The 21,495-nt window shown below is 38.7% G+C and overlaps 1 protein-coding gene and 1 non-coding gene across 9 annotated transcripts in view; both read right to left on the minus strand.

The window, feature by feature from the left end:
* The window catches only part of NBEA (neurobeachin), a 786,519-nt gene that overhangs the window by 153,779 nt on the left and 611,245 nt on the right, over positions 1–21,495 (minus strand). The window lies entirely within an intron of this gene.
* LOC117098699 lies at positions 7,570–7,676 on the minus strand. The gene has a single exon (XR_004443551.1). It is a non-coding gene; the product is annotated as a U6 spliceosomal RNA (small nuclear RNA).

Consider the following 21,495-nt stretch of genomic DNA (forward strand, 5'->3'; position numbering starts at 1 on the left):
GATCATTTGGAGTTCTGGGTTAGAGGTTTTTGTTTTAACTAATTTTGTAATAGGGTCTGATTTTACAAATATTATGAATTGCCAAGACACATAATTTTCTCTTTTTAAAGATATTTAATATTAAAATTTTAGATACAGCCAGAACGAAACAAGATTACAGGGTAGAGTTGCAGTAATCATTGTTGCAATAGTCAGATATGACTTAATTAAAAACATTTTTTTCTCTAGTTAACATTTCTTTATGTTAACCTGAAGAAAACTACATATATTACAAATACTAGTGCATTTTTAAATTTTAATCCATTACAGCTTTGAACATTTTTAAAAAATTTGCATCGTAATGTCATGGAAATCAAAATCATAGTACAATGTATGCATATGAAGCATATATACTATGGTACGTAGTAGGTATTTTAAAAGTGGCAAATGTTACTATTAATAGTAGTATAAAATCCTCTATTTAGCAAAAATGTGCATTCTTCCTAGCTCTTAAATTCTAACCATCCTGAACACTTCTCAGCTCCCCAGTGTGCCATGTTCTGTCACACTCCTGTGCCCCTGCAAATGATATTTCTTCTGACTGGCAGATCCCTTCTGATTTTGTTCTTCTGATTAACTTCTACTAATGATTAAGCCAGAAGACCCTGCTGCTCCTACTGGGAACCCTGTACCCACCTTTTTATAATGTTTACCAAACTATAATTGTTGGTTGACTTCTTGGTGTCTCCCACTAACCTACTGACTCACTGAGGGCAGGAATTCTGTGTATCTTTGCATTCTTCATACTTAGCACAGAGCCTAGCACATAGCAGTGATTTAACACACTACTGAATTATGAATACTTTTCTTGATTTTTATCTAGTAATAAACATGTGCAGAAAAGTTATTAATCTACATGGTCTATAATGATTAAAACCAGCCATATTAAAATATTCCAGAGTGATTTCCAGTTTGTTACAGACTGGACGGAACATGGGTGATGCCCTCTTCGGAAAAGCTCCTTTGTACCATGTTTGTTACCAGTGATGCCACCACCCTGGATTGAATCAGGATGAGTACTAATATTAAAAGTACATCTTGAGCATCTCTAATCTGGAAACACAAAATCCAAAATGTTCAAAAATCAGAAACTTTTTGAATGCTAACATGAGGCCACAGGTAGAAACTTCCACGTCCGGCCTCACGTGACAGGTCACAGTCATAACGCAAGTATGCGACGCACTGTTTATTCAGTGCCTCACGGTGGTTACTGTACAACGTCTTACCTTCTAATCAAAACCCAGCATGGTAGGTGGAGACTAAAGCCCGCGCTGTCTGTTGTTGCTGCTGTTTAACAGCTGATCCGGGTATTCTGAGATGCTGCTGTGCCGCTTAGTTACACTGAACACATTGTTTTTACACGGTGTTAATAGTGCGCCATATTTTTTTACTGTTATGTGCTTATGTATGAATAAGTGTAAGAAAATGATTGCTTATCAGTAGCATATAAATTCAGTTTCAAGAATGATGATGATGCCAAATAACCACAGACTGTCCACGTGGGTGGTTGAGGTAGTGACACCTTTGCTTTCTGATATAGTTCCATGCACAAACTTTGTTTCATGCACAAAAGTATTTAAGATATATTGTATACAATTACCTTCAGGCTACATGTATAAGGTATATATGAAACATAAACAAATTTCATTTTCAGACCTGGGTCCCATCCCCAAGATGTCTCATTAGATATATATCCAAAATGTGAAAAAATTCAAAATTTGGAACACTTCTGATCCCAAGCATTTGCGACAAGGGATACTCCACCTGTGGTTATGTAAGTAGGGTAACTACAGTCTGTGGTTATTAAAACCATCAGAGCCATGCTATCATGAATTTAGCTGGCTGGCCCAATCAGAGGATCTCTCTTAAGATTTGAATTCAAGATATTCAGAGACAGCCCGAACAGGACAGTGGGAAGAAGCCAGAACACAGCGAGAAAGCAGTCAGCAGAAATCATAAGGCAGCAGGAGTCCTGAGGAAGCAGAGCCAACAACAAAAGAGATGGGATGGGGTTAGTGGTGCACGCAACAGGTATCCTGCTCCAGATGAATCAGGTTCCACTTTGCCCTTGAGGTCAAGCCATAATGGCCTTCGTTCAGTCCCTTGTTACATACCATGTTGTTGGCTGTCACAGAGCCAATGCACATATTCTTCCCTCTCTGGAAATATCCTCCCGTTTGCCAAGTTCACTGCTACTCTTCTTCGAGGTCTCTTTTTGCTTCTATTTTTGCGCTGACCTCCCTAGCTAGGTAAAATCACCCTATCTTACACTCTCATAGCACCTATATGAGACAAGTTCTCTTCACAGCACTTACGACAAACATAATTTTGCAAATTCATTGTATAACTTCATTTTTTAATGTAATCTCCTCCACTAGACTATAAGCTTTTTGACCATTTTTTTCTTCTCATTACTGTATCTCTATTACTTAGCACATTGCCTGGCATGTTGTAGAAATTCGGTAAAAAGTCTGCTGAATTATTGAATTAATATGGACTCCGATTTCTGATTTTTGTTCTTCTGATTAACTTCTACTAATGATTCAGCTAGGAGACCCTGTATATATACAGTTATTCTGTAGCAGCAGAAGTATAAACAGAGTAATTGGTGCTATGTCAATGGGTGTCTATGATTGAGGGAGACAGAAAAAAGTGGTTTATTGGAGCTGAAAAAAAAATTCCAGTTTTTCAGAAGTCCTAATCAAAATTTACCATTTGTACTTTCCTATGCTTTCTTAAAAGAAACTCTACAGTAGACACTACTGCTTACTTATTTGGAAACCATTCCACTCCTCCTACCCCCACCCCACCTCCCTGCCCTGTTTCCCTGATGGACACAACTCTGATCATATTCAGGTATTGACTTCTCTTACATCACTTCCCAGCCAGGACACACTGACCCCGTGGCCAGTTCCAGGGGCATATCAGAGTTAGAAGAGTGTCCACATGCTGTGAGGGAGCCGGTGGAAGAGATGCTCTCTCATTCCTTTGAATGTTTCTGAGCTTATGTTGATTTTTTTGAAGTGTTGGAGCCACACTGCTATCAGTATAAGAATTAGGACGAACCAAGGATCACTGAGTAAAGACAGGCAATAAACCTGGGGTCTTGACAGCATCCATGACTAGCTGAATCAGCCTTGGAGACCACCAGAATCCAGGACTGTCTGTCTACCCATCTATCTATCTATCTATCTATCTATCTATCTATCTATCTATTTTTAACAAAGCCAGTTTAGAGTGTCTGCTTTTTTGCAGCTGATGATTTTCTGATATAAAGTGTTATTATCAGACGTTCGTTTCATGTCTCTGTTCTTTAAAGAAGGAAAAAAACATGACCAATACACACATATACAGGAACTCTCTGTATTAGCTGTTCAATTTTCTGTAAACTTGAACTGTTCTAAAAAAGTAAAGTCTATTGGAATTAAAAAAAATATGCAGATATCAAACATTTCCACACTTTATGTTCTAGAGTAACTTCTCCTCCTTGCCTACCTGGTAAATTTCTACAATATATTAAAAACTTACTGCTCATAAAAGCATTTATTCAAAAAATATTGACCATTTATCAAGTATCTTCCAGGTAGGTAGTAGGCTCATCGGGGACCAGAAAGAAAAGATGAATGTGAATTCTTTTTCAGGTTTTAAAGACTTTTCTTTTTCAGTGACAATTAGCAACTGAAAGCTATCATGAAACATGAGTTCCGAGTTTGTGAAGCATATTTTCACTTGAAAACCCGAGTGCCCCTGGGTATTCACAGGTGCTTGCTTCGGGGTCATGAGAATTGGTTTTTCTTTGTCTTAAAGCTAGAGCTCCCTCAGCATCACCGTCTCCTGAAGAGAAGTGGTAGAATGAAACATAACCTCATGCAGGGAAATTTGCATTTTGGAAGTCCTTTTGATTGGGTCTATTTTAATGTGTATCTACCTAATATAGTATGAATGTTACCCTTGCCACATTCCCTCATCCTACCAGTATGCAGCAATAAATATGTACTTTACTAGCACTTAGTTTTGTAGACTAAAGTCATTTTTTATATATCTGTATGCCATGCTGTAGTAGAAAGAACTTGGACTTGGATGATGACACACAGACTCTAAAGTTTGTGTAACTTCAGGAAAGTTTCCCAGTATACTTGAGACACAGTTTCCCTCATATAAAATGGGAACAATTACATCTACTTTGCAGGTTTGCTGTGAGTATTGAATGAAGTAACACAGCAAGTATCAAGTGGAGAGGTGAGCAGAAAGGCTGTGCTACATAGATGTGTTAGAACAAATGAATTCACAATCCTCCCCACCCAGACCTTAGTGAACCCTCAGTCAGCAGTGATGGGAGCAGTCTCTGCCTTGACCTCAGCCCTGATCCTTTTCAATGAACTTTATTCTCTGATCCAGTCTTGGTTTTGTGTGTCACATTGCTCCAATGAGCTCTGATTATTTCCTGGAATTTGTTTTTATATACTACTTACTACAGTTTTGAGCGTCCTGTCTTCTGCATTTGAAGTTTAACATAAAAAGCAAAACAAAACAAAAAACACCTTACAACACCTTAGTGCTTCAACTACACAATATACCTACTGAATTTCCCATGGTATTTTTGCTTCTGTTGCCAGTTTTCTACAGTAGAAAAATTCTCCATTAGAGGAAAATTAGCTCTTCAAGAAATGCAACTCAATTTAACTGTAAATAGCCCAGTAAATGCCCCTTGCTGGCAAATGAGTATCTTTCACAAATACCTATAATTGGGTAAAAAGATTATTTAGAGATTACCCGACTGGCAGGCAATGAAAACAGTATTTCCAGGGTTAAATATAACCTAAAAGTTTATTCTGCATTTCTGGAATGCCCCAGGATTATTTTTTTCTCTTCTGCTGACTTTTTATTCTTTCCTTGTAAAGCTATTTGAAGCCAAACACCACTTTGCTGAGAATTCACCTTGTATTTGCTTCGTCTGAATATCATGGGCAAGTTCTCTGACCCTAGGCCAAGCCTGCTGGCCTAACACAGCATTTGTTCAGCAAACAAAAATTTAGTCAGCACGTACTAGGATCCAGATATTGTGCTAAGTGATGGCACACATTGTGAACAAGACAAAGACGGCCCCTCCTTTCATGGAGCCCAGCTTTTCTATTTGTGTCTTTATCTGTAAGACTGATAGGATGATACTATTTTACTGGGTTGTTGAAAGAATTAAATGAGCTACAGTACGCAAAGTTCTTACTTCAGGAGTTTCCACTGTAATTACAGAGGTCACGTGTCTACAGGCAAGGGCTGTCCAGAGCACTCACTGCAGAAAGGATGAACTAGAATGGGGATTTTAACTTGCCTCTCAATAGATGGCAGCTCTAATGAGGAATGTGATGCCACTGAGAGCACTGGAGGAAGGTGGTTGTAAGATTAAAACTGCATTTGCAAAGAGCACTCTGGAAGCAGTACGGAGAATGACTTGGAATGAGGCTAAACTATAAAACTGAATGAAGCTAGTAGGAAGTAGAGGAAGTCTGCCTTAAGAGAGTTGCAGCAGGTAGGAAGAGGGAAGGAAGAACAGACAGTTCTGAGACAGACAGGGCTGGAGTGTTTTGTTTTGTTTTGTGCTGAGGTAAAGGTATGAAAAGAGTCTCAAGGGTTTCTGACTCCAGTGGGTAGGGGTTTTCTGCCATTTCCTAGGTTTAGGATTACTGGCAGATTTACAAGTATTGTGAAAAAGATAAGAAGTTCAGTCCAGACTTTAGATATGGCAGTCACTCTGTTTGTTATCACTCATATAAACATGAACTTCCACAAAGAAAATGTGTTAACAATAAAAACGATTAACCTATCTACACCTGACAACTTTAAAGGAATGATAACCAATGAATAAAATACAAATTAAAATATCTAGTGTTATTAAAGCTTTGCTCTCCACTGATAATATAAATAAACAATATTATTTTCTCCATATATAGAGGTTATTTCTGTGTTTCAGTCAAAACCCCACCTTAATGTGGAATGTTTTCCCTGGTGGTCAGTATAGTGTGTGGCACACAGCAAGTACTCAATGAATGCAGCTGCGTGGAGTGCCAGTGTATGCTTCTCCAATATGCATGTTTAGTAAATAAATAAAAATATATACTAGAGACATCCACATTGGCAAACTAATTTATAAAGGATGCAGCCCTTCTGGTTTAGAATTCTATATAGTAAATAGAGTGTTAAGATATGTAGCTAATTATATTATAAGAAATGAGCTAGAATTTGAGGTAACAGAGCAGTTGATTTATGCTAGAGCAGAAAGATTCTTCCTGGGTATGCAGGTAAATTAAAAAAAATTCTTATCCTCAGAACAAATGACACTGAGGAATGAGAAATTAATCTAGGTTGGAAGCAGTGAGAAAGGGACATATCTAAATGTGTATGTAATTTTCATAATATGCATTATAAATTTTTATGTTAACTAATATGGAAAAATAACATGCATGAGACAAACAATACTATTTAAATAATCCCATCCCACAGACACTGAGAGGGTAACATTTTCCTTTTAAAAAAGCTCAAATAGTTAAATCACAGAAAATAGTAAAAATGGCTTTTACTTGACTGAAAACATGCTTAAGTTGATTCATTGTTGGAGAAAGAACATTATATGAAAATACTATATTTTTAATCTATCAGATGGGTAAAAATCCGAAAGTTTGCTAATACTGAGTTTACTGTCAGAAAAACAAGTTCTCACTACATTGCTAGTGGGCTCACAAATAATAAAACATATCAAGAAAATTTTGGCAGCATCTATCCAAGTTTTATTTCTGTATACCCTTTGACCTGGTGATTTTATTTCTATGAGTTTATGCTGTGCATATACTCCCAGAAAAGCAAGACGAAATATGTACCAGATCACTCACTGCAGCATTGTTTATAATAAGTTATGCACACGACTATTTAGAATAAGAAAGGAAATCTCAACAAATTACTAGTGTCTCAGAAATTAGGTTCTATTCTTCTGAGATTTTTTTTTTTTTTTTTTTTTTTGAGACGGAGTCTCACTCTGTCGCCCGGGCTGGAGTGCAGTGGCTGGATCTCAGCTCACTGCAAGCTCCGCCTCCCGGGTTCACGCCATTCTCCTGCCTCAGCCTCCCGAGTAGCTGGGACTACAGGCGCCCGCCACCTCGCCCGGCTAGTTTTTTGTATTTTTTAGTAGAGACTGGGTTTCACCGTGTTAGCCAGGATGGTCTCGATCTCCTGACCTCGTGATCCGCCCGTCTCGGCCTCCCAAAGTGCTGGGATTACAGGCTTGAGCCACTGCGCCTGGCCTTTCTGAGATCTTTTAAGGCAACTTAGTAAACTGAAACCACTGTACAATTATTGGCAACTCCCATCATCCCCAAGGCCTGAAGAGTAAGGGGCCCTGATGCTGAAGATTCATTAGCTTTACAGTCAGTCTACTTCTGGTACTAGAAGTATCTAGAATGATGCATAGACTCAAACTAATTTCTAATTATTGTCATATTTTACTTAACTTCTAAACGTGTTTTTTTTTGTTTTTTTTTTTTAAATATGGAACGCTTCACAAATTTGCGTGTCATCCTTGTGCAGGGGCCATGCTAATCTTCTCTGTATCGTTCCAATTTTAGTATATGTGCTGCCGAAGCGAGCACCATGTGTTTTTTTTTTAAGGTGTCAATATAGATCAGAAATGTCGAGTATGACACAAATAGATAATAATTTCCTTAAGTTTATCATACTGTAACTAAGCTTTTTCACTGTACAATCAAAATATTTAATACTTAATTATAATTAACATTGTGATTTGATGTCATTTTTATTATTACTAGAATATTTGATGTATGTACAACATTATATTTCAAAATATTTAAAAGGCTCTTTGAATATATGTGGAAAAATACCCCTTTACCTTCCCATTAAAAAAAAAATAAAGGGTTAATGGTTTCTCTATTAAGGATTGATATGACTGTATTCAGCTGCTCTGAACCAGCTTTCCCTGAAAGGTACTTTTCATGTGATGAGAAAATGATATTTTAATGCATTTTGAAATAAAAATCATAGCCACTAATAAATGACGATGAATCTAAGCATTAAAATGAAATTCAATGATAAATCGAAGCTAAATAGAAACTACACTTCCTTCAACTTTTTAGCTCCAAAATAGGGTCTTACAAAGCTGTATTAGAAAAGGAAGTTTAATATATAATAGCTGACAATTTCAAGTTAATCCCTACTCTACTTTCTATGTCTTTTATGAGCCGCCAAAGCAAAGTCCAACAGACAGCATAAGATGAATCTCAGGTCCAGTACAAGCTTTTCAAGCCTAATCAAATGGGTGTAAAAACATATATAAAAAGATGAAAGTGCTTTGCTTTTACATATGGCAAAATAAATCAGTGAAAAGCTGAGAAAAGCAGTGAGATGTTCCACAGGGGCAGGTTAAGTCTGATGCTAATGCTTACTTAAAATGGTGACAGTCTGGAGTAGGGAAGCCTTGCTGGGCTGCTTTAATTTCTCCCTGGAATAGCTCTCTCCCAACCTTCTGCAGCACATCAAAGTCTCTGGAGCTCAATTAAAATTGGATTATATTGAAATGCTCTATCTATGGGAACTGTGTGCTCACTAACACTTTTCTCTCAGTAATACTCCAGATGACAGTTGCCCATCCCAATTTAAACAGTTGTCATAGAGACGGGGAACTAAAGCAGTGAAAGCTAACAATACAAAGGAAAGGTAAGGGCTAGAATTTCTGTGAATGAGGAATTCGATTTTTTTCAGCAACACTACTTATTACACCAATGACAAAGCATATGAGATGTAAACATTATTATATTTTCTACCTTTACATGTGAAAGGAAATATAGCTAACAGCAGCACTAAGATTATTTAGACAAATACGATCAGATGTGTTCTATGTGGACATGTTCTATCTACTAAAAATTAAGATAAAATGTTTCTCTTAATGGAAAGCAGCTATCAGCAACTATGATAGTAGAGAGACTAAGGCAAGTCTCTAAGGCACAGATGTCAACAGCTACTTTTTAATTACAGGTGCAACCCAGAAGAATAATTTCTTGGCTGAATATTTTTCTTTTCTTTCCAATACTATATTCTAAAAGTTTGAACTTGGGGTTGAAAATGATAAATCACGACTCTGTAGAAATGTATGTTTCAAATGCACTCCATTTTTGGCAAATCTAGTTAGCCTTAAAGGGGCCCTATCATTGACAAAGAAGCATATTTCTAAATTTGAGTTTTGAATTTATTTCTGGTTTTAATTAGCAAGTATTCTACAGTCTTCTGTAATTTCTCTTTCTGACATCAAAGCCTATGAACACAGGCAGAAAACTCTGTCAGCTTCCTAAAAGCTCAAGAATGAAGATAGCTTAAATTTCTGGCAGTTCTAAAGAGCAGTGTATTTGACAGTGTAGACTGTTAGTAATGATCCTATGTTTTCATGTAGATGGCATGTTTCTGGCACCATAAAAACTCTTAACCTTTCTTGTAATTGGCTTATCACAAGTCCCAAGGTTGTTTTTCCTCCATTGTGCAGATCACCATGGAAATAGATTAAGTATTGCTATTTTATGAAGTATTACACTATTGCTTCTTTTAAGCCCTCAGTAACGGTGGTTCTTTTTCTCTTGGGAAGACTATGTTAGGATTTTGAACACGGCAGAGAGCACAAAGTGCAGGCCAAAGGGGAAGGAAACAAAAATGTGTCAGAAAATCTAAAAACTGCACAGATCAAAATTTGTCACGACAAGGCCCTGGTTTAAACCAACAAGAAGGGCCCCTCCAGCCTGGGCTTTGACAAAGCACAGACTTTTTATTTATTTATTTATTTATTTATTTATTTATTTATTTTAGCCCAGCTGTAGAAAACACCATCTAATGAACCTGTCTGGGGCGGCTGTCCCCATCCTGTCAGGCATGTCAGGAAATGACAAGCACTGGGGACAGGCCGCCGCCAGTCATAGACAGGCCTGCCAGCTGGAGGGTTCAGCCCCAATCTAATCACACCACCAGAAAATAACTTTCACGCTTGCAGCTTGACAGGATGGACTTGAGGAAAAAAAATTAGGATTGGAAACAATGCTTTTTGTTTCAATTACATATTATTTTTACACAGTAATTAAAAAGAATCTATGAACACACACGATCCATGTTACTTCATATCAATGCAGCGAAGTGTAAATGTCATCATTACAGAAAAAGAGATATAAAGGTTACTTTGATACTACGAACACAAAGTAAAGAAACATAGACCAGCTCCATCTCTTTCCAAAGAGAAGCCACATCACATTGGAAATTTAATATTGTTTTCGATTTAGCTTATTGATACTTGAACTCCTTATCTTCAAAAACAATCCTCTAGTAAAGATTACCGGGTAGCAGTAGTGCTAATTTTATTTCCCATATTCTAAGGACAAATATGTGTAAAGAGAATAATGGTACAAAATGAGTATTTTCACATGGCAATAATGAATTTTCTGCCTTTTGTGATGCTGGGAAAAATGTACCATTATAAATAAATAAAACCCACTGAGGACACGACAGCTTGGGCCGCGTCTATATAACTTGACACGAGGGACTAGAGAGTGAAAGGTTGGAATAAAAACCACATTCTAATGAAATAACTTCTGTGAATGAGATAGTTATTTCAACATCATATAGATATATCAGAGTATGACTCTGTTCTATTTGCATGTCTTTCAAAGTAAAGTTATATGTGATATGCATAGGTTGATTGTTTACTATATGCCCACATATAAAATGGTAATTATATAATAAAATGTACTTTCTAGTACACTTTAATGTTTTTCACTAACATTTTCCATAGGGTAACTACTGGCACTGGCACTGAAACCAAGAGAGCCAAACACAATGCTCCGTGTGTGAGTGTATACAAGTGCACAGCATAGGCTTACAGTGCTATTTATTTTGATTTCTAAAAATAGACTCCCACTCACACTTACTTTAAAAGTCATAAATCATGAAATTTAATAGTGGATTGAATATGAATATATTTGCAATACATTCCTGAAAATGTCACTACTGAAAATATGAAGTTAGCATCTAATAACTGCCACTTACTAGCCTGGTTACTTTGGTCACAACTTACTTAACCTGTCTGAGCCTTTGTCCTCATTTATAAAATGGTGAAAATCCTGTCTGCCTCAAAGGGTTATTGTGAATCAGACAGTAGATGTAGGGTACCTAGCACAATTCCTAGAACATAGTAAGTACATGTTTAACAAAGTTATTTACTATCATTATTTCACTTAAGGGAATCCAAAGAAGGGTAAACAACTCAAAATTAGACTTATCCTCTATACAATAATATTATACTCACTTTGAATAGCATATGGAGCTGGATACTGCATCTACTGTATGAAGAATAAGTCTTTAATCACATCGAAATCACAATCAGCAAACAGAATGCAGTAACCACCCTTGCTCCCTAGAAAAAGACCACGAGTTCCTTAATGAACATAAGAAGATAGGACTTAGTTTTTCTCTCTTAAGATAATGGAGGTGAAGTGGCAATGCATTTAAAATTTCATGTTTTCTTATATAAAATATGTATTTCTAGTGTATAATGATTCTGAGCCTTAATGTATAATTTTGTCGTTAGTCTGCTCAGTACTGCTTTGGTACTGCATTATTTAATTCATTTCAGGCATGTAAAAACAAGAAGAGCTGTGGCCTACTGACCCCAATTTTCACTTAAAGAAACAAATTTCCTTTTGCAAACTAAGACAATTTTTCTCCTGTCAACCTTGTTTTAAAATATTAACCTTATTCCCAATACAGTAAGTAAATATTCATATTTGTCATCCAAATTTGCCTACAATTGTAGCTTTTATCAAGTTGTGGAATTGCTTCTGGTTCTTAATTTATCTATCTAAAAGAAATAACTGAAAATCCATATTTTCAATGAGCAATCTTTCTTACAGTGTAAATGCACTTAAGAGAATTCCTTCTTTATTTCTGTTTGGCATCAACTAACATGCAGAAAGAGAACAAAAAAAGACAGTTTGATTACAGATTTTCTTGATGATGACTAAATTTAGCGTTACTGAAAATCTATGTGAGTGGCCTGGCCCTTCTATTAAACGTCATCATAATGGATGTACTTATTCTTGGGGTAAAATTGTTGCATATAAGAAAAACTGAAAATTGAGTAGGAAGCCTAAATTGAACATGATCATATTAGGATGATGCATCCATATAATAATGTGGAGTTTCTAGGGAAAGAGGGAACAGAATGGAACCATTGTGGGGTAAAACTTATGTATTATCTTTTGTTTGTTTTTTAAGACAGAGTCTTGCTTTGTCACCCAGGCTGTAGTGCAATGGCATGATCTCAGCTCACTGCAACTTTCACCTCCCAGTGATGGCAGAGGCAGCCTGACTAGTACAGCCACTGGGAAGACTCCAGCTGATGCGCGGGAGGTGCGGATGAGGTTGTGTGTTCGGCAGTGCAGCAGGAGCCAGGAACAGGTTGGAGCCCTGGCCCCTACTAAGCTACAGCCACCCAGCTGTGGCTCTGGACCTGGGCATCCCTGTGTTCTCAGGGGCCCTGGAAGCCCTTGCTCCCGCAGGCTCAGAAGTGCCTGCTCCCATTCCCTGGCCTCTTCTGGCTCCTAGCACCTGTTCTGGTACAGAACAAGGCTGTGGCTTAGCCTGGGCACAGCTGTGACCCAGCCGGGTGTGTGTGTATTGGGGTGGCACTGACATGCCAGTCCCCCGCCGCCTTGGGGCCCCGTCTGGACTTTGGGCACCCAGGAGCTCAGGAGGGAGGACGGGGGTAGCTGAGGGCAGCTCGATATGGGCCTGCAAGCACCTCTCAGCATAAACAGCCTGGGTGCAGTGGATGACATGTTGATGGCAGGAGGCAGACCGGTTCCTGGGCAGACAGAGGCGAGTCCCTGGTGAAACCCCACCTTCAAGCCAGGAATGGCCTGAAGCCTGGAGGCTCGCCTGCCACTTCTGGGTGAAGACCACAGCCCAGAGGGAGGACCTCATTGATAACCATTCGGCCAATCAGATGGGGGCATTTTCCAGGCACGCCCATGTTCACCTATGGGCCAATCACCATGTACTTCCTCCCGTCTGAGCCCATAAAATAACCTGACTCAGTCACACTCCTTATGGGTCTCCTCTCTGCTAAGGGCTGGACATTAGTCTGGATGACCGAAAGAGGTGTAACACAAACAGGGCTGAAACATGGCCCCTGCTTGCCAGGTTGTGGGAGATGAGAAGCAGAGAAGAGAGAAGGAGAGAGGAAGAGAAGAGCTGGGGCCCTTCAGGGAGCCCTGACCTAGGGGCTCCCTGAGCCAGGGTTGTGACTCTCTCTGGGGCTCTGTGATTCCTGGTGTCTACAAGCTTCTTGTTGCCACTGCATTTCCCGGTGCCCACCACTGAAGCCACTAGCAGTATGCCTGTTCCAGCATTAGTCTCATACAGAGCCAGCACCTGTGCCAGTGCCTGGAGCTGCCTGCCCTGCCACAGCCAGCACACCTGGCTATGCACAATGGCCAGACCACGCGCTCGCTCACACACTCTTTGCCGCTCCGTGCCTGCCTTGCCCTTGGCAGGCATGGGATCTGGGCCAGTAGTGCAAGCTTAGCATAGTCTGCCAGGCTGAGTGGGCAGAACAAGCCCAGTGGGCCCAAGCAAAACTTGGGCAAAGGCCCCACAGGCCACAGAGGTTTCCAGCTGGAAAAGTGACACTCCAAGGACACGGGGTTCAAGGGATTCTCCTGCCTCAGCCTCCTCAGTAGCTGGGACCACAGGCGTGCACCACCATGCCTAATTTTTATATTTTTAGTAGAGACGGGTTTTCACCATGTTGCCCAAGCTGGTCTTGAGCTCCTGGACTCAAGTGATCCACGGGCCTCGACCTCCCAAAGTGCTGAGATTACAAGCATGGGCCACCACACTGGCCAAAAACTTGTATTTTTTAATATTTTATTTTGTAAAACTGATCAGAAGCAAATATATCAAATTTTATGAAATGTTAAAGCTGGGCAGTTGAGTACATGACATTGGTTGGTTTTTCTACCGATTTGACCATTTCATAGTAAAATAATTCAAAATATCTTCAAAACAAAATGTAGAAGTTCTTAAAATATAACTATATACACACCACGCATTTTTCAAATATTCAACTTTATTTAAGCATCACAAAATCACTTTTTGATAGGCTGGACAAGGATTTGTATCCCCATTTTACCAATGAGGAAGGAAAGACTTAGAACTGTTAGCTTATTTCATCAAGGTCACAAAAAGTCTGAATGCTGGGAGAGCTGAGACTGGAATCCAAATGCTACGGTCCGAACGTTCATGTCTCTCCCTTCCCTCCAAAATTCGTATGTTAAAACCTAACCTGTAATCCCTAAGAGGTAGGGCCTTTGGGAAGGAATTAGTGCCCTTATGGAAGAGGCTTGAGAAACCCTCTTCCCCTTCTACTATGTGAAGACACAGCAACAAAGCACCATGTATAAGGCAGAGAGCCTCCACCAGACACCAAATGTGCTGGTGCTTTGTTCTTGGACTTCCCAGCCTCCACAACTATAAGCAATAAAATTCTGTTGTCTACAAATAACTTGATCTGAGGTATTTTGTTATAGTGACCCCAAAAGACTAAGAAACCAAGTATCCTGCCTCAGAGTTCCCATATAGAGTACACTTCCCTCTAAATATGGGAATGTTTTCTCAAGTTTTTTAAATTTGTTTTTTATTTGTTATTTATTTATTTATTTTTTAAGATGGAATCTTGCTCCTGTCATGCAGGCTGGAGTGCAGTGGCATGATCTTGGCTCACTGCAACCTCTGCCTTCTGGGTTCAAGCGATTCTCCTTCCTCATCCTCCTGAGTAGCTGGGATTACAGGCATGCACCACCACGACTGGCTAATTCTTTGTATTTTTAGTGGAGATGAGGTTTTGCCATGTTGGCCGGGCTGGTCTTGAACTCCTGACCTCAGGTGGTCCACCCACCTCGGCCTCCCAAAGTGCTAGTATTACGGGCGTGAGCCACTGCACCCAGCCTCAAATTTATTTTAATAATATAGTAATATTTACCGATAATCTCTATAATGATTTAATGCATATCTTGATTGACATTCAATGGTTTGATATACCAGGCACTAAAGCGAGGTAAGTAAATATATTAAGCAATTACATTTAATATCCTTTGACAGTAACAAGATAACTTATTTCTGATATGCATTAATTTGCTTTAAATATTTTCTCAAACATGGTAGGATATTTAAAAGGATAAAGTAATACATTTTGTTATTGAGCATTCTTCTAAATAAATGACATCAATTTAGTTCTCTAAATTAAAAAAAGGATCCACATTGGGGAGCAGAATATACTATGTCCTATCTTTATTATGCTGACTATCTAGATAAAAGCCTTCTAAATCATTCATCCAGGTAATCTATTCTTGCAATACCTTGTGTGCTGATGAGGAACATCCTGATAAGCGCTGTAGTTCTGACCACTTAACATTGTGTAAATAAGCCTTTATTTAGAAGAAAGTTGTTTTATTACTTTTCTGGGATACATAAATTGGTAAGTTTAGTTATAGAATTTATGTTCACATATTCTAGTTTAATGTTATTTTAAATAATATTAAATAAAATCCAAGTGGTGTATTTCAGCATTTGTTTTTTTCCTTTGGAAAATGTTTAGCTTTAGTTTGTTGGTTAAGTATGACAAACTCAACGTAATATACCAATCTGACATGAAGGAATTTAAAAATGATACCAATATTCAATGACACAGAATTTGATTTGGAACTTATTTGAACTGCAATAAATAATCTGTGGAGTTATTTTGTTGAGAATGGCTCAGTTCAGTGGAGCTTAATGGAAAACTCTACTAAGTACTTGGGGGAATGGGAGAAAGTGAAAAACAGATGGGAAAGGGAGTACAAGGGCTTGGGGGCACTCCCCGAACTCCTTTCTCACTCAGACCACAATGTTCATTGCTGACTTGTTCCTTTGGAACTTAACCAAAAGATTTGACTTGTTTTGAAACATACTCAAAAAGAGAGGATGAATCTTTTTCTTTTTCTTTGAATCTGTAGCACAGCTCTTCCTTATGGATTCTGAGTTGATTGGGTAACATGTGGTATAGAATCTAGAGGGAGCAATGTGAGGCTTTACATTATCCTCTTTCCAGTGTCCCAAGAAAGACCTTATTCCCAAAGGTATCTCACCAATTAAATACATTTGGGTTAATGTCATTGTCTTAGGAATGAACACAGTAATAGAGAATTTAGGAAATGGTGAATATTTAAAACTACCATGAAATGTGATGAAAATAGAAAGCCAATGTAAATGCTTACTTTTAAATGCTTACAACTATAAAGAAAACTTTATGAATTTGGAATTCAATTTAAATCTTAAAAAAACAGAAAAACATATCAAAGGAAAAAAGCAGAAGGAAATATAGCTAAAATAAATAGAAAAAATCATTAGAAAATTTAAAAGTGAAAATTTAAGAAATCTAAAAACTGGTTCTTAGAAAAGACAAATGCCTGGCAAATATTTTTGAAAAGAGAGAGAAAAAGTCCAAATCTAAAAAGCAGGGCTATCATAACTGATACAGAAGGGATTCTTCAAATTGAAAGCGAATGCCTTGGAAAATTGTATGTCAGTGTATTTATGATGTCAGTCCCCAGGAGAGGCAGGCGTCTGCTTTACATAGTAACTCACTGGGCAGCTTCCTCCCCCTGAGTGATTTCTGCCACTCTCATAATTCCCACTTTAAGCTGCTGTCTCTCAAATCGAAGGGTCTAGCCCAGACTGCTCATAAGTTGCAGACGCGTAGTCAAATGTCCGCTAGACCTCTCCAGCTGAATGTCTCACAGGAAACTCAATATAGTTTAAGTCCAAAATGAACTTCTGTTTTCCTTAAAATCTGTTCTTCTTTCTTAAGAAAAACAAACCCAAGTGCAGGGTGGTTCTGATGTCAGAAATGGGCATGAAAATTAACTCTGTACTTTGAGTTACATGAATGCAGGCAACGTACCCAAATTCTTGAAGACTTGCATTTCTTATATATACAACAGTAAAAATAATATCAATCATAGGGTCAACAGAGTGATGAAATAGTGGATGAAAAGGTCTCTGGCACCCTACTTTGTATGTAACAGGTACTCAGAAAGGGTGGTCACTATAATAAAAGTAAGCTTTTGTCATTATCTTAGTGAATGGCAACACTGTTCATAAAGCCATCAAACTAAACACCGGGGACTCATCTGTAAATATGCTTGTCATTTCTTTTCTACATCCAACGGGTGGCTAATCCTGTTGATCCAGCTCCATAATATTTCTCACATTTGTTCTTTGCTCTTTATTTGCACTGATAAAGCTAAGTCTCTTAGTGCAGCAGTCCTCAACCTTTTTGGCACCAGGGACCCGTTTCATGGCAGACAGTTTTCCACGGACCATGGGGTGGTCTGGGAATTGAACTGTTCCACCTCAGATCATCAGGCATTAGATTCTCATAGGGAGTGTGTGACCTAGATCCCTCCAATGCACAGTTCACAATAGGGCTCATGATCCTGTGAGAATCTAATGCTGCCACAGATCTGACGGGAGGTGGAGCTCAGGCAGCAGTGCTTGCTTGCCTGCTGCTCACCTCCTGCTGGGTGGCCTGGTTCCTAACAGGCCACAGACTGGTACCATCACGGGGGGAGGGTGGGGACCCCATATTAGTGGTTTTCTAACCTCCAGCAACTTTTACCAATGCCCCTGCCTCCAGATGATGACTCTGACTCCCATCCCCGGCATCCTTTATTTTTTATTTATTTATTTTTTGAGATGGAGTCTTGCTTTGTTGCCCAGGTTGGAGTGTGGAGTGCAGTGGTGTGATCTTGGCTCACTCCAACCTCTGCTTCCTGGGTTCAAGTGATTCTCCTGTCTCAGCTACCCAAGTAGCTGGGATTATAGGCATGTGCCACCACGCCCGGCTAATTTTTGTATTTTTAGTAGAGACAGGGTTTCACCATGTTGGCCAGGCTGGTCTTGATCTCCTGACCTTAGGTGATCCTCAGGTGATCCACCCGCCTTGGCCTCCAAAATTGCTGGGATTATGGGCATGAGCCACCATGCCAAGCCAACCACCCCCTGCATCCTGTAGCAAATGCTGCTGCTGAGTATCAGCATCCATCTCTAGGTTCCCCTCATACCAATGCTCTACATCCCCTTAAATCCCTGCTGTTCTCAGAAGTGTTTCACCCCTCTGTACTTCTGCACTCATTGCTCCTTCTATCTGTAAGGAATGTCCTGCTCCTCTCTGTCTGACTGCCTGTTGATGGGTTCATATTTAAGAATCTTCCTATCTTCCTCCAAACTGGGTTGGGCATTCTTCTTCCTGAATAGTATACTGAGGAAATGAGAAACCAACACAGTTAAAGGGGAGAGACTTTTTGGAATTTACGTACCAACCATACCCCCTTTCTCTAAAAAGCTTCCCCTTACTCTCAGAGGTGTGTCCCTACTTCTCTCTGACCAGAGCTGATTTAGACCAGGGTGAACACTTGTTGCCGAGGCAAACCAATCAAATTCCCTCTCCTTGGAATTTGAAAGTGGAACTTTAGTTGGTAATGGAGTAGCAGTGAGTTACAGTCCCTGTAATGTCCCTGCAGTGACTTTTGGGTTTCTAGCAGGGAGGTCCAGGGACATCTTATCTGTGAGGAGAAACAGCAATGAAGCAGAAGTAGAGACAAAGAACCACATGGCCCAGAAGGGGAGACATCCAGACAAATGGTTTTCCAATCCTCAGTTCCAGTCTCTCCTCAGGTTCTGCCTGTTCTTGTCATGGGATTTCATGAGCTACTCCTATTGCTTAAAATAAATGATCTTTTACATTAAGCTAGTTTGAGTTCTATTTCTTGCAACCAAATGATTCCTGAACATTCATACCTGTAATAATAATGGAATCAGAATTAGAACCTGTGGGTGAAATTTTGCTGCTTAAAGCCTATCATATTTTGCCTTTTCCTGCAGGGTTTTTGACTAAGGAAATGTACATCAGGGGACAAATAAAATGTAAAACAGATGTAAAACTGGGAACTTTTCATAAAAATTAATAGTAACTACTATAATATTAATAATCATTAATAAATATTAATAAAATTAGTATCTAATATTATCCTCCTTTATTGCAAGGTTATCCCGGCGAGACTTGATGAATTCGGTGTGATTCGAAACCAAAACAAGGCCTCCAACACCCAGCAATGAAAACGCTCTGGAAAATGAGAGCAGAAATTTCCTTCCCATGAGAAGAACAACAAAAGTTTGAATGGAATTTTCTTCTCTATGGACAAAGAAGACATGTGAGGCAATAAAGGAATTTTTTCTCAACGAAAAATTGTTCTTGTCAGTAAAGATCTGTCCAAAAAACATTGCATTTATAGTATGTCATTCATAAATCTTAAGTTTCAAGAAGAAGCTCTCAAATTGAAGTGATATAAACACTTAAGAGTTTTCCAATAGAAGTTTAAAGGAGTCTGAGGGCTAAAGGGAGAGGACAGTTATGAGAAGCTAGAAGACTGTGTTCTTTTCCTCTTTGGGGTCAAAAGGAAAGAAACCGTGGGTGAAAGTAATCTATAATAGTACTGGAAGAGAGAAATAGGGGAATCAATTCCTGAAGCTGGCTAGAAAAAAGAGAGAGAGATCACTGGTCACTTGGTTGGCATCCCTCAGAGTTTCTGCAGCATGACGTCCTTGGCACCATGCTCCTGTAACCCCGGATAGGCTAACCTCTTCCTTGCTAGCATCACCACAGAAACATCTTCCCTCTGAACCTTTCTCCAGTCCCTTATCCTATAAAAACCCCCTTTCTCAGTATAAGGAGAGGAAATGTTAGAATCTCGCTGGTATAGGAAGAGACATGGTTGCCTTATCTCAAGGCATTTTTTCACTCAAGTATTATTATACATGGTGACTACAGTGATACTAGGATAGTAGGTACCTTAGGCTTGGCTTCTACCTAATCAAATCACCAGGTTAAATTATGCTCTTCAAATCCAGGTACAGAAAAGATAAATATACAACAGTTGATCTTATAGAGCAAGAGTCCCCAACGTCCAGGCCATGGACTGGTACTGGGCTTTACAGCAGGAGGTGAGCCATGAGCCAGCAGGCGCAACCCCTATTGTGAACTGAGCATGTGAGGGATCTAGGTTGGATGCTCTTTATGAAAATCTAATACTTGATGACCTGAGGTGGAACAGTTTCATCCTGAAACCATCCCCACCCATGCCCTGGGTCCATGGAAAAATGCTCTTCCATGAAACCCAACCCTGGTGCCAAAAAGGTTGGGTGGGGACTGCTGTACAGAAGAAGAAAGTAGAATAATAGTTACTAGATGATAGGAAGGAGGTGTGGAGATAGAGAGAGTTTGGTTAATGGGTAAAAACATACAGCCAGATAGAAGGAATAAGTTCTAGTGTTCAATAGCACAGCAGAGTAACTATAGTTAATAACAATGTATTGTATATTTCAAAATAGGTAGAAGATTCAAAATGTTCCCAACACAAATAAATGATAAATGCTTCAGGTAATATCCCAGTTATTCAGATTTGATCATTACACATTGCATACACGTATCAAAATATCACATGTACTCCATAAATAGGCATAATTATTATGTATTCCTTTAAAATTTTTAAAAATAAATGAATTGTACTCTTCATTTCCTCTGTAAGGCATAATCATTCATGTCTACATTACACTGAATGCTATTTACAAGGCCAAAACTATGTTAAAAAATAAATGAAACTAATATTTAATGAATGCCTAGAAAATATGAAAATAAAAAGAATATCTTTATAATCAAAAGCACTAGTACACAAACATTTGGGCATGTCACCATCATGGGTAGTAATAAGGTCAATGAAAGGGACTTGAATGATCCCACCTTTAAAAGTTTATAAATTGAAATATAAAATTAGAATCATCTAATAGATGCAAGCAATTGAATAAAACAAATCCTAACCTTATCTAAAACTTAGGAGTATCATTTATTGTATGAGTATGTGGACTAGAATTTTGAAATTTGGGTAATGTGAAACCAAAGGAAAATTTTTACTTTTCCCCAAAACAAAGAATATATTTAAAAACAGTTTACAGGAAAGGGAGACAAAAGAAGTCTTTATAAATGAAGTTTGGAATTAAAAAACAAGAAGAAAAGAATAAATAAAGAGACATGTAGGCATAAGAAGCAGTCTGAAAGATTGCTTGAAAGGCTAAGTAGAATTGTATTAGTCAATCTGTTAATGTTTACTTGCTTTTTCCTTTCACAACGAGGCATCAAATTTGCTTAATGCAAAGGGAAGAGAGGAGCTAATTCTATTTCGTTTCTCATGTTCTACATTTGATTTGGACTTACGGTGAATGAAGAATTGCTCTCTTATAATCATCTGAGCAGCTGCACGTGCAGTG

Source organism: Trachypithecus francoisi, unplaced genomic scaffold (assembly GCF_009764315.1).
Source record: "Trachypithecus francoisi isolate TF-2019V2 unplaced genomic scaffold, Tfra_2.0 Contig01461, whole genome shotgun sequence".
Lineage (NCBI taxonomy): Eukaryota > Metazoa > Chordata > Mammalia > Primates > Cercopithecidae > Trachypithecus > Trachypithecus francoisi.